Source organism: Xiphophorus couchianus, chromosome 9, assembly GCF_001444195.1.
Source record: "Xiphophorus couchianus chromosome 9, X_couchianus-1.0, whole genome shotgun sequence".
NCBI lineage: Eukaryota > Metazoa > Chordata > Actinopteri > Cyprinodontiformes > Poeciliidae > Xiphophorus > Xiphophorus couchianus.
This window is the reverse complement of record NC_040236.1, coordinates 17,953,277-17,963,708: the sequence shown is the minus strand read 5'-3', so window position 1 is coordinate 17,963,708 and position 10,432 is coordinate 17,953,277. Positions and strand designations below refer to the sequence as shown.

Below are 10,432 nucleotides of genomic sequence, written 5' to 3'. Positions count from 1 at the left end.
AATTAAACTAAATTTTGTATCTGTTTTTCATAATGGACACTTTCCTTAGACGCAGCCGTCAATTTACTGCTCTGCCTCCATTGTGGTGTCTGAAGGGTGTGCCTGTCATAAAATGGACTGACCCGGGCAGCAGCTGTGTCCATATTGTTACCTCCAGTTTCCCCCCTGATGATCTTGATGAAGAATACATTTCAGGACCCACAGATGTTTGCTGAAGTGTTTGTGTTAAAGATAAAGCTGTGTATCTTTTGTGTGTGTTTATACTCCTCTGGTACAAGTTGATGTTACAGATACCAAAATGGGTGTCACCCTTTTTAAGATGTGCTCATGTGTCGTGCCCTTTGATGGAAATGGCTCTGCTTCGTGAGTTCTTGAACTAAAACACAACTGTAAACACACACACACGCATCATGAAAACACACATTAGTTAAATAGATGTGGCAAGGCAAGTGAGATTTTAGAGGAGAGGTTGTGTTTATATGTCAAAACCTTTCAATAGCTTGTCCTTTTGCCTCACGGATGACCTTTGAAACTTGAGCCAAAGGCTTCTAATATGTAAAACAGTGAGTGTTCTGGGATTTATGATTATGTGTGACTGACAAATATTGCAGTATATGGCTTACTGACATGTATAACGACTGATCTCCTACAGCAGAGGTGTCAAGCTAATTTTCTTGTCAGTCCACATCAAGATCACGAATGTTCTCAACAGACTAAAAGTACAAACTGCTAAAATTGTTATATTTGCATTTTAGGAATGTAAATGGGTCAGAATTTCTCTTTGTTTTATTTTCATCATGTCTGATAACAGAATGAAGATTTCAGGGTCCAATTGCCAAATGTTTTTTTAAGGTATTAAAATGCTATCTACTGCAATAGGAATTAATTATATGTTGGCAAAATTTGAATTTTTCTTATCTTTCAAATAACTATTGATTTTTCTCTTTACATTGTTGCATATAATGTTGTATTTTTTTTAAACACTAAAGGTAGTCTTTAGTTCTTGGAGCCAGAACCAGCAAGTCAAGCCCATCTCATTGCTGACATTCTGCCTGACAGACCAGAGCAGAAGCTGTGTTGTCTTTTCAGGAGATGTTTCCTCCTGCCACAACTTAGCAGCTAAGTTCTAAAAATAACAAAAGGTCATAATGCCCAGATACAGCCTAGCGAGCTTACGGCTATTTCAGTAAATAACAGGTTAGCAATTGCAATTACCAACTAAACTGTTTGGTCCTTATGTGTACTGTGCAGTTTCTTTACAGTGATACAAATAGCTGATTGTGCTCAGTTGTGAGGATGTATGCTAACAATACCCTGGACTTACACAGATTGACATTTCTGCAGACATGTTGCCAGAAGTCCATTAGTGTTGCACAACCAGTGAGAGTATTTTTTTAATTTTTTCCCACTTTCATAAGGAAAAAATGCAGCCACATTCATAAACTGGCACCTCTTGTCTCATTTTAGAGTTGGTGTAACGACCGACTGTTAATCGTGCAGGAAAATGCCAGAAGGGGCAATGACGTTTATGGCACGCAGCTGAGAAAATGAAACTATATCACTTAAGTTTCAGAAGTAGTCAAGAATAATTAACTAATTTAAAAAGGAATTTCCCATAATGTTCTATGCAATCGCCACAAATAATCCTTTATGATCCAGAAAGATCAAATCACATATTAGTCCTAATTAATTTTCAGTTCTAAATGGAACCACAGCTGCAGGAAACATTATTTTCCTTGTTTTTGTAAAATATGTAACAAAGTGAGTAATTTACTGAATTCGTGAAGGGAATGCAAAATGTGGAAATGGTCTACCTCATTATGGAGCTCCATGAGCAAAAGGCATCAGCTGGTGGATTTCTTCTGGGGCATCTTGTCATGTTCTGAGTCTTCTATTTATTGTGAGCCATGGCATTTTGGCTATTGGAGAGTAAAGTGAGTAACTGTTCTTAAAATTAAAACAATGGAAAAATACCTAGCCCCTGGTGTTCAGATGGGAAATCCACAGCCTAACGATTCTGCAGATTTTATCAGCAGAACTCCATGTAGTAGCTGCTCCTGCTTTCTAGTGATTCTATAGATTGTCTTATATTATGTAGTCACAATTTTGAGACAGTTGTAGCATATTTGTAAAAATAATATACTATATTTTCAATAAATGCAAATGGATTGTGACCAATAAGATCAATGGGCTAGTTTTCACAGAAGGTAAGTGCGACTCATGAAGGCGCAGACAGACTAGAATTTTGCAGTGGCGAGTGCCTTGTATTTATAGTGTGAAAAAAAAAATTATATACATATTTACAACAGTGGAAACATCCAAATGGCCATATAAAAATGTGCAAAAAAGAAAGAAAAACAAAATAAACAAAAACCAAAATTTATCAATCCTTCAGTTCCAACATAAATGGACTCACACCCTTCAGTTCATCTACCCCCAAGCTGGGGTTGATTAGAGGTCCCAAGCAGATTACAATTAAAGTGCTTGGTGCAGTGCAGGTCATCAGCTGACTAAAGTCAGATCAGAGTGGGGACAAAATTGTTCATTAGCTGCAAGGAGCCTCCTACCAGCCTGGCAGGAGAAGCAGAAGTCTTCCAGCACCAAAAGTGCAATCTTTTCTTGGGCTCTAGCTCGCCATCGAACCTGGCCTGAATAATAAACAGGACCATTTTCTCAGTGTATATATATATATATAAGAATAACCAAAACATTCTAGTGTGCACACAAATTCATTAAATGGCACTCTTTGCACTATAAATAATTTTAAAAGTCAAATTCAGTTAATATGCATTTTCAATCATTATTAAATTCAATATAAATTACATCCATGAAAAATCCAATAAATATGCACCATATAAATTAGTTAACATGAAATGTAAAAAAAACAAATCTAAACAAGTGCGCAATAAATATTTAAGGCACCTTATTGTCCATCAAATGGGTTAACAGTCAGTCATTTAGCAGCTACACCAACAAACAGTGACAAAGAGCTAATGCTAAATCACACACGGAAACACTCACCAATTCCGCAGTTTTATCTCACACAAACAGATTTTTTTCACCTCCTTTATGGCTCTCAGTAGTTGGCTCCTACAGTTTAGCACATTATGTATAAGCATCATAGAGATTTAAGGTGAATGATGAATGACACGACGCTCAACTAACCTGCAGCTCTGCTCCTCCCATCGCGTCCTAACGTTTCACACCTCCCGGCTAATGCTAATATACCTAGCAGATAGGCTGCGATGGTACATGTGACACTAATTCCCAACAGCGATTGGCTGTGTAGAAATCTCGCGAGAATCGCTGGCATTACATTAAAGATATCGCGAGATTTGAGATAAAGTGGAGAAACCGGATAATGGGGGAGTGGAAGTTAAAATTTATACACAGTTTAATGTGTAAAAAAAAAGAAACATTTTGTTTTATAAAAGTTACGTACTGGAGCTTTAATGTCCAATTAAATTGACTTCACTGTCGGTTCATGACAGTACAAGAAGAAGAAGATAGCACAAGTAGGCTATGACTTGTTTTTGAAGAGTTGCCAGGAGAAAGCCTATTTTCTGTAAAGAATACGCCAACATGAATTAGGTTTGCCAAGTCACCCCTGAGTGACCTGTAAGACTTACTTGAGCAAAGGACACCAATGTTAAGATCTTTACTAAAAATGCAAAGCGGCATCTCTTGAAAAAATCTGACACAGCATATCAGCTCAAACACCTTTCACTAGCTATTAAGCACGAGGGTGGAGAAGAGGATTTGAACTTACCGAAGGATGTGGGAACCTTTGAGCAAAACTATTTTACTGACATTTTTATCCCACCTGGAAATCTACAATAGAAATGCAGGAAAAGAAAAGAATCAGCGTATTGCACTTGTGACCTGCTGTGGTGGATTGTTTAGAGAGCAAAAACTAACGTCTCCAGATCTCAATGATCTGAAACAATTATGAGGAGAGGAGTGAATACAAATAACTAGATCTCATTCATAAGATTGGTACTTTTCCACACAGATTTTAATATTTATTGAAACTCTTGGATGCTTTTTTCTTGCCTTTTCCAGCTTCTAAGATTAAGTAATTTTAGAACATGGACCATACCAGTTTATTATTTATTAAATTCTGATGCATGAATCTTACATTGAAAAAAGGAATACTTATTTTTACAATGACTATTGCATACTTCTTTTTGTTAATGGCACAAATCTTTGCTCTGAAAACTTGCCTTGCTGTTTTTCAGCTATTCCAGCTGAAAAACAGCTGGAACAGTTTATAAACAATAAACATCTGTTTATTGTCGATTATTGTTCATTGTCCTCCTTCTTACCGTCTATTTCACTTTACCTTGAAATAATCCAAATACTTAGAGTTTAGCATCAAAGTAAAACTCATATCCAGAAAAACATTTACACATGCATGTTGAATGGATCAATCACAATTAATCTGGAAAGCTATTATTTAAGCCATCATGGCTTAGATATGCCATGCTAGTGCACATTTGTACTGTTGGAAGGAGGCAAGTCAGGCAGAGAAATAAACACAAAAATAAGCAGCAAAAAGCTATTTTCTTTCCTGTGCTCGGCTTGACCCTTGCTGTAGAAACAGCCCTTCAGCCCAATGTACCTTATAAATGCTGGAAAATCAATAGCAAAAATGTGACTGGGCTGACAGAATATGATGGTGTGAAGGATTGTTTCAGCTCTATTAGTTAAAGATGCCCTGTGGGCTTCTGATAAAAATATTTGTTCAATCTTATTTTTTTTTTTTTTAGTCTTTCACATAAAAAGATAGCTTCAGTTTTGATATTAGAGCCAGGCAGATACATTAATCTCAGGTTACACGCACTTTATTAAGAGTTTACCGGATTTACAAACTGAAATCGCTGGTATGAGGGACAGGTGTCAAAAAGCTTATAAAAGTCATTACATTTGTTTTGGTGTCAATTAATTGAAAGCTTATGCTTATCAATATTTTACCATTCTAATGACTTCTCTGGTTACGGTTTCAAACTTTCTTTTATCAAAGTGTCTGATGTTAAAGAGAATGTGTTGGTATGGACTTAAGAACGGATGAGTGTACTGAGAATATTAAACACCACACTGTCAAAACCAAATGCAGTTTTCCATCAGTCCCTTTAAAATCCTTACTTACTGGTTATACAATCCAGACCAGCTAACCTTTTGCACATTTATAGGAAAAACAAATATGCTGTTTGGAAACATATCCAGTCATGACAAATACAGCCAGTGCCATTATTCTTTTCTTATTGTAAAAGTGTACTTTTGCTTCACATAATGATCGTTTAATTATGCTCACCATGTTATGTTGGAGAAATATTTGTTTTTCATTAGGCAAAAATTGCAACAAAAGAGTTTAGTGTAAAACACCACAGGCTCCTTACAAGATATTTGACTGTAATCTCTATATAGATAAATCTGAAGTGCAAAACTGACATCTCTATAAAGCTTTACATTAAAGGTTTCACATGAATTTTACGTTTATTTTTTATTTTTTTGAAGAAAAGAAAAGTCTTGAACTCAAAATTCCTGACAGAAAGTTTTTCCGAAATTCATAACTGAGGTTGTTGCCTCTGCTGTCTGACTGAGAGTTGATTAAAATCTCCCCACTACACCCCGTTTAAGACATCTGAACTACACCCTTCAGAATCACAGTCTGCACTGCAGCGAGGAACCAAGTACTGGTGTGCTGGGTTTATTGTTATAGCACATTCATAAACCTACATCTCTCTGAGCATGAAGCTCAGTAGCTAGATAGAGATGAAAGAGCAAATCAAATTTCTCGCCATAATCTCATTCTTTGCAGAGTGTGTGCAGCCCTGAACTTCCATATCCATCTTTAATGTCTACTTTCTGTGAATGGAGCATCTTCCTATATTCTTTTAGATATTAGGTGTATAGAGTTAATTTCTTCTTTTTCTGTATCACTTCACCAACCATCCACACCTTAGCTTCTGGTAAACAGGCTGTGGAAGGCAAACAGAGCAGTTTGTTTTCATTTTACCAGGGTTGGAAACTTATTTCAGCAGATGCAGAGAAAATCATATTTCACCGCCAGATATCAGTCCCCCTTGATGTTGATGCATTACCTGAGTCAAGAATATTCCCATTCACTCTCCAAGTAATTGCATTTAGATTTCACCACCTGCAGACAAGTTGAAAAATTCGGAATTGTAAACAAAGCAGAAAAACACAATTATCCCGTTTTGAAAATGCTCCGGAGGGGTTCAGAGTAAATTATACTATCTGGGACAGAGGAATGTTTGATAGCTGGAGCGCGGCATAAATAAAGCCCACATCAGCAGTCCACTCAGTCATAATTATGCTGTTGGTCAAAACACAAATAAATTAAATGACAACATTCAAGTGATGTTAATCCAGATTATTTTGAGTCAACTTTTCACTGCTATATTCTCAGCTAAGTAAAAAAAAACTGAAACAGTAATAATTAAATAATTAAATAATTAAATTAATAACTCTGGCAGAGTTCAAATAAACATTTGAAAATAATTTCAAAGACTTGGCAATCTGCGTCTTGTTCTCTTAGCAATTATAAGACATAGCTCATACTATGATTATGAAATCTCTTGATTTACTTTTGTTTGCGAGACAGTGGCATCTGTTGCCATTTTAATAAAATTGTTGTTTCTCTTTCTGAACATTGATGGTGTATAGAAAGGTGTTCAGTTTCTGATAGATTTTTGCAATTTGCTGAAGATGGGTGCCGCCACCTGGAGAACGTTGTCACACATTAAATTGTATGCCGCTTTCTTATTGGAAACCCCGTGCATGGAAACTTCTAATCTAGATGATGAGGAAAGTTACAAATCTGTACCTTATGCAGGTATGCAGTGTCTTTAGCCACTAAAAAGTTTCATCTAGAGCAAAGAAAACACCAATTTGTTGTCTACCACCATTTCCCAAAGGTGCACCCAGCTTCCATCTTATTATGGGGATGTGAAATATTCAATCTAAGATGATTTCACTGGCTCTAACTGATGCATTTTTTCCTCAAAAGATGGTTAATCTCCCATCTCCTTTTAAATCTATGTGCAGAGTTGCCTGCTCTTGAATAGCAAAAGGGATGAGACCGGTATGAATGAGGTCAGCATTAAAAAAAAGTGTGAAATTACTAATACTTCTTAATTTTCATGAAACATCTAAAAATATGCTTTGGTCAATAACATTTGTCATGAACACAACTGAAAAAGCTGCACATTAAAAAACCCATCCACCGTGGTTTGCTCAAGACACTAAAAATATGTAACAAAATACCACTGTGTTCAGAATATTGAGTCATATCAGCGGTGTTTGAAAAATTGCTTTGCTTTGGCTGTTCATATGAAGTGAGAACTAGTGTAAAAGTGATTGAACCTCAGAAGAATGAGACTTGGTAACATTGCTATTTGCCAAGATAAATGTATGAAAATGCCTACGGGTGATAAATTATAACTAATAAGCAGATAATGTAACTACAGATAGCTGGCTGAGGACATTACCCTGATTTTTTCTTTACCTTCCAGCCATCAGAGAACTGTTTTACCACATCTAGCTCGGTCCTGCATCCTGTGCAATACAACATAATTGGATGGTCTATCCGAAGGTTCTGCAAGAGAACTTGAGATGGATGGATCTCCAAACCACTTGTTTTGACAGATAACTTCTCTGCTTTTAAATGTTGTAGTTAATGAGGCTTAACCAACTGCTGTCTTTGCTGTTCACTCTGGCTGCACACTGCCTGACCCCACCAGAAAAAATGCCACACAAGCTGCTGTGAGTCTGCTGTAATGGAGTTGGAACAGAGAAATCTTTTCTTTATGGTACTTATGTTATATACTTATGCATTTTGAGCCCTTAAGTAGGAGTTGCTTGAATCCCAACAATAATTACATGTTACCATTTGTGCACTGTTGCCTGCTCCCCAGCACAATAACGTTTTATTACAACTTTCACAAAATGCATCCCTCTCTCTCAGAGTTGCATAATGTGCTACGCTTTTCTAATTTAAAACATTACCATAAAAGCACAGTCCTCTTCTAACTTTATCATTAAAGGCTCTACAGAAGCAGAAAGAGGGAGGTGGGAGGGAAAAATGGGGGGCTGTTGAGCGTCTACTGATGGACTAACTCAATTTTAGGGAACACAATGGAGCCAGAAACTGATTTCCAAAAGGCAAATTGTCATTCTCAGCAGTATGGCACCTGTCTAGTGAGTTCATCATCCTGTGCTGTGGGTGTGCTTGTGAGAGGAAGCCGAGACCAAAGGAGATGGCCGCATTATTGTGAGGTCTACGACTGGGAGATTTGAAACGGAAAGTGTTTGAAATGCATATGAAACGCACAGAAACAAAAATCAGCAATGCGCTTGGAATCCATTCATAGAGGCACTCAATTGGTTTTGGCCAGATTGAGTGGGCGAGCAGGTGGGGATCGAGCAAATCGACCCAGACACTGATGCTGTTGCCTCGGAGACAGACTGAGAGCCCCCTGATCCCCAGGACAACATGTCGCCTTGTCTTTGTACTTCGAACCCCCCACTTCCACACCAACTAACCCATCTGCACCCCTCTAAACACACACATTCAAGCCCATCCTCCACCTCTATTATTTCTTCATCTTTTAGGCTGGGGGTGCACCATCAGATGCGGGTTCCTCCCTTCTCCATTTAGGGCTCCAATTACAAACCTGTCTGCATAGATTAAGGAGGAAGCCCATCTGACAGCTGGAAAACACCTCCACGTGTTAGCACATGCTAACACACAGACTGCGCAGTGCACGCCAAGAACACAAGCAACCCCTGATCGGCCTGTGCAAACCAACATCACCCTCGTGCTCATCACTTTGCTGCTTCGCTCTGCAGCATTAACACCTACCAGATCTTCTCAGTGACATATCTGTACCCACACTGTCACCTCGGCAAACCTGCACACAGAAACCCCCCTTAGGAACAAAGCAGGGCTTTGCCACCTGTCACATTCACAAAGAAACAACAAGCTTTAATGAGACGGAGAACTCCTAATTGGAGGCGCTATCTTCTTTAATTGTTGTAGAAACAATTCTAGGGGTTAAAACAGATGATAGTCCATCTCCCCTATGTAGTTCAGATGCACAATCACAGCTGCCTGAACATCTCTGCCTGAACAGCTTTGTTCAGTTTGAAGTATGTTGCTATGCTCGGTGACAGCCTGCAATACCAATTCAACCGTTCTCTCTAGCTCCTATAGGCGTACAATGTTTTCTTTCACAAGTTCACACTGGTGAATAATGGTTCTCCGTCCTTATTGTGAGGTAGGGGGAGGGTGATGTGGTAAGGCTAATTGACATTTTTTCGAGGGAGTTAGTCAAACAAAGCAGAATGAGCTGTGCTTCCAAAAAAAAAGACTGAAAAAAAAGAGTCTGTTTTAAATATTATATCTTTTTGTATCTGTTTTCACATATTTTAACCAGATTAAGGTGATGAGGGTTTGTGTTGTTAATGTAGACATTCTCACCCACTGGAAAACATACAATAAGAATTGGCTGTCCTCCAAGACTTAGCAGCTTTTGCCTGAGGGAAGAGAACACAGACAAGTGTTTGACTTCAGAGAAAGGAAAACAAGCACCAGTCTTTTCTCTGTAGCTGGTGTGTAATTGCAAAATGCACCAGCACCTTCAAGAAACAACAGAATGTCACAGCCTTTTCCCTCCACCCAATTTCTCTCCCATTGTTCTGTTCTCCCTCTACAACCAGAACCCGTACATTCAACAGTGATTTCTTCAGCTGCAAAATCCCCCGTTATTCCTCAGGACAAATCCACATGACCCAACCATAAAATGACACGCTCGAGCATCTCATCACACCTCGGTCTGCTGTGAGACCTGCCGGCGCTTCACTCATTACTATAGGCTCAGATATCAGAGGCCAGTGATGTAGTTATGGTTGTGGGATTACGGGCTCGTACGGGGTGGGGGGATCGAAGCTTGTCCTTTGGGCCTTAAACCACATCACGAGCAAGCAGGGACTCTGACTGCTGGTGCATGAAGGAGGAGAAGGCACGTTTCATGAACCATGACCTGTCACTGCACTATACACAGCCTTCAGGAACCGTACCCCTGGTGATTGTAAATCCTGCCTTCAGCTATATGTAGCAGCAAAACACCTGTCTTATAGTCCACTGACAGGCATCAGCTAGCCTGGTCTTGGTAAACAAGTCTCTAGAGAGTGTTTGATTTTTGATTTTTATTTTGTGTTCTTTATCTTCTAACTAGCAAAGCAAAGTGTGTCCACTCCCATGCTGTATTCCTAGCTTTGTTTCACCTACCAGTCTATCTCTCTATGGTGTGAAACTGCAGCGGCATGTTGGTCCACTTCTGAATTTACAGCATCCAGCCATCTTTGGTAGAAAATACAACATATCGTGACAACATTGACAAGAGCT

General features: G+C 38.6%; 1 long non-coding RNA gene across 1 annotated transcript; it reads right to left on the bottom strand.

Annotated features, from left to right (window-relative positions):
* Positions 1 to 2,267: 2,267 nt before the first annotated feature.
* LOC114151297 (uncharacterized) lies at positions 2,268 to 3,188 on the bottom strand. Its single transcript, XR_003596914.1, has 3 exons — positions 3,166 to 3,188; positions 3,022 to 3,090; positions 2,268 to 2,648 (listed from the first exon to the last, which is right to left on the bottom strand). It is a non-coding gene; the product is annotated as an uncharacterized LOC114151297 (long non-coding RNA).
* Between the last annotated feature and the right edge of the window lie 7,244 nt (positions 3,189 to 10,432).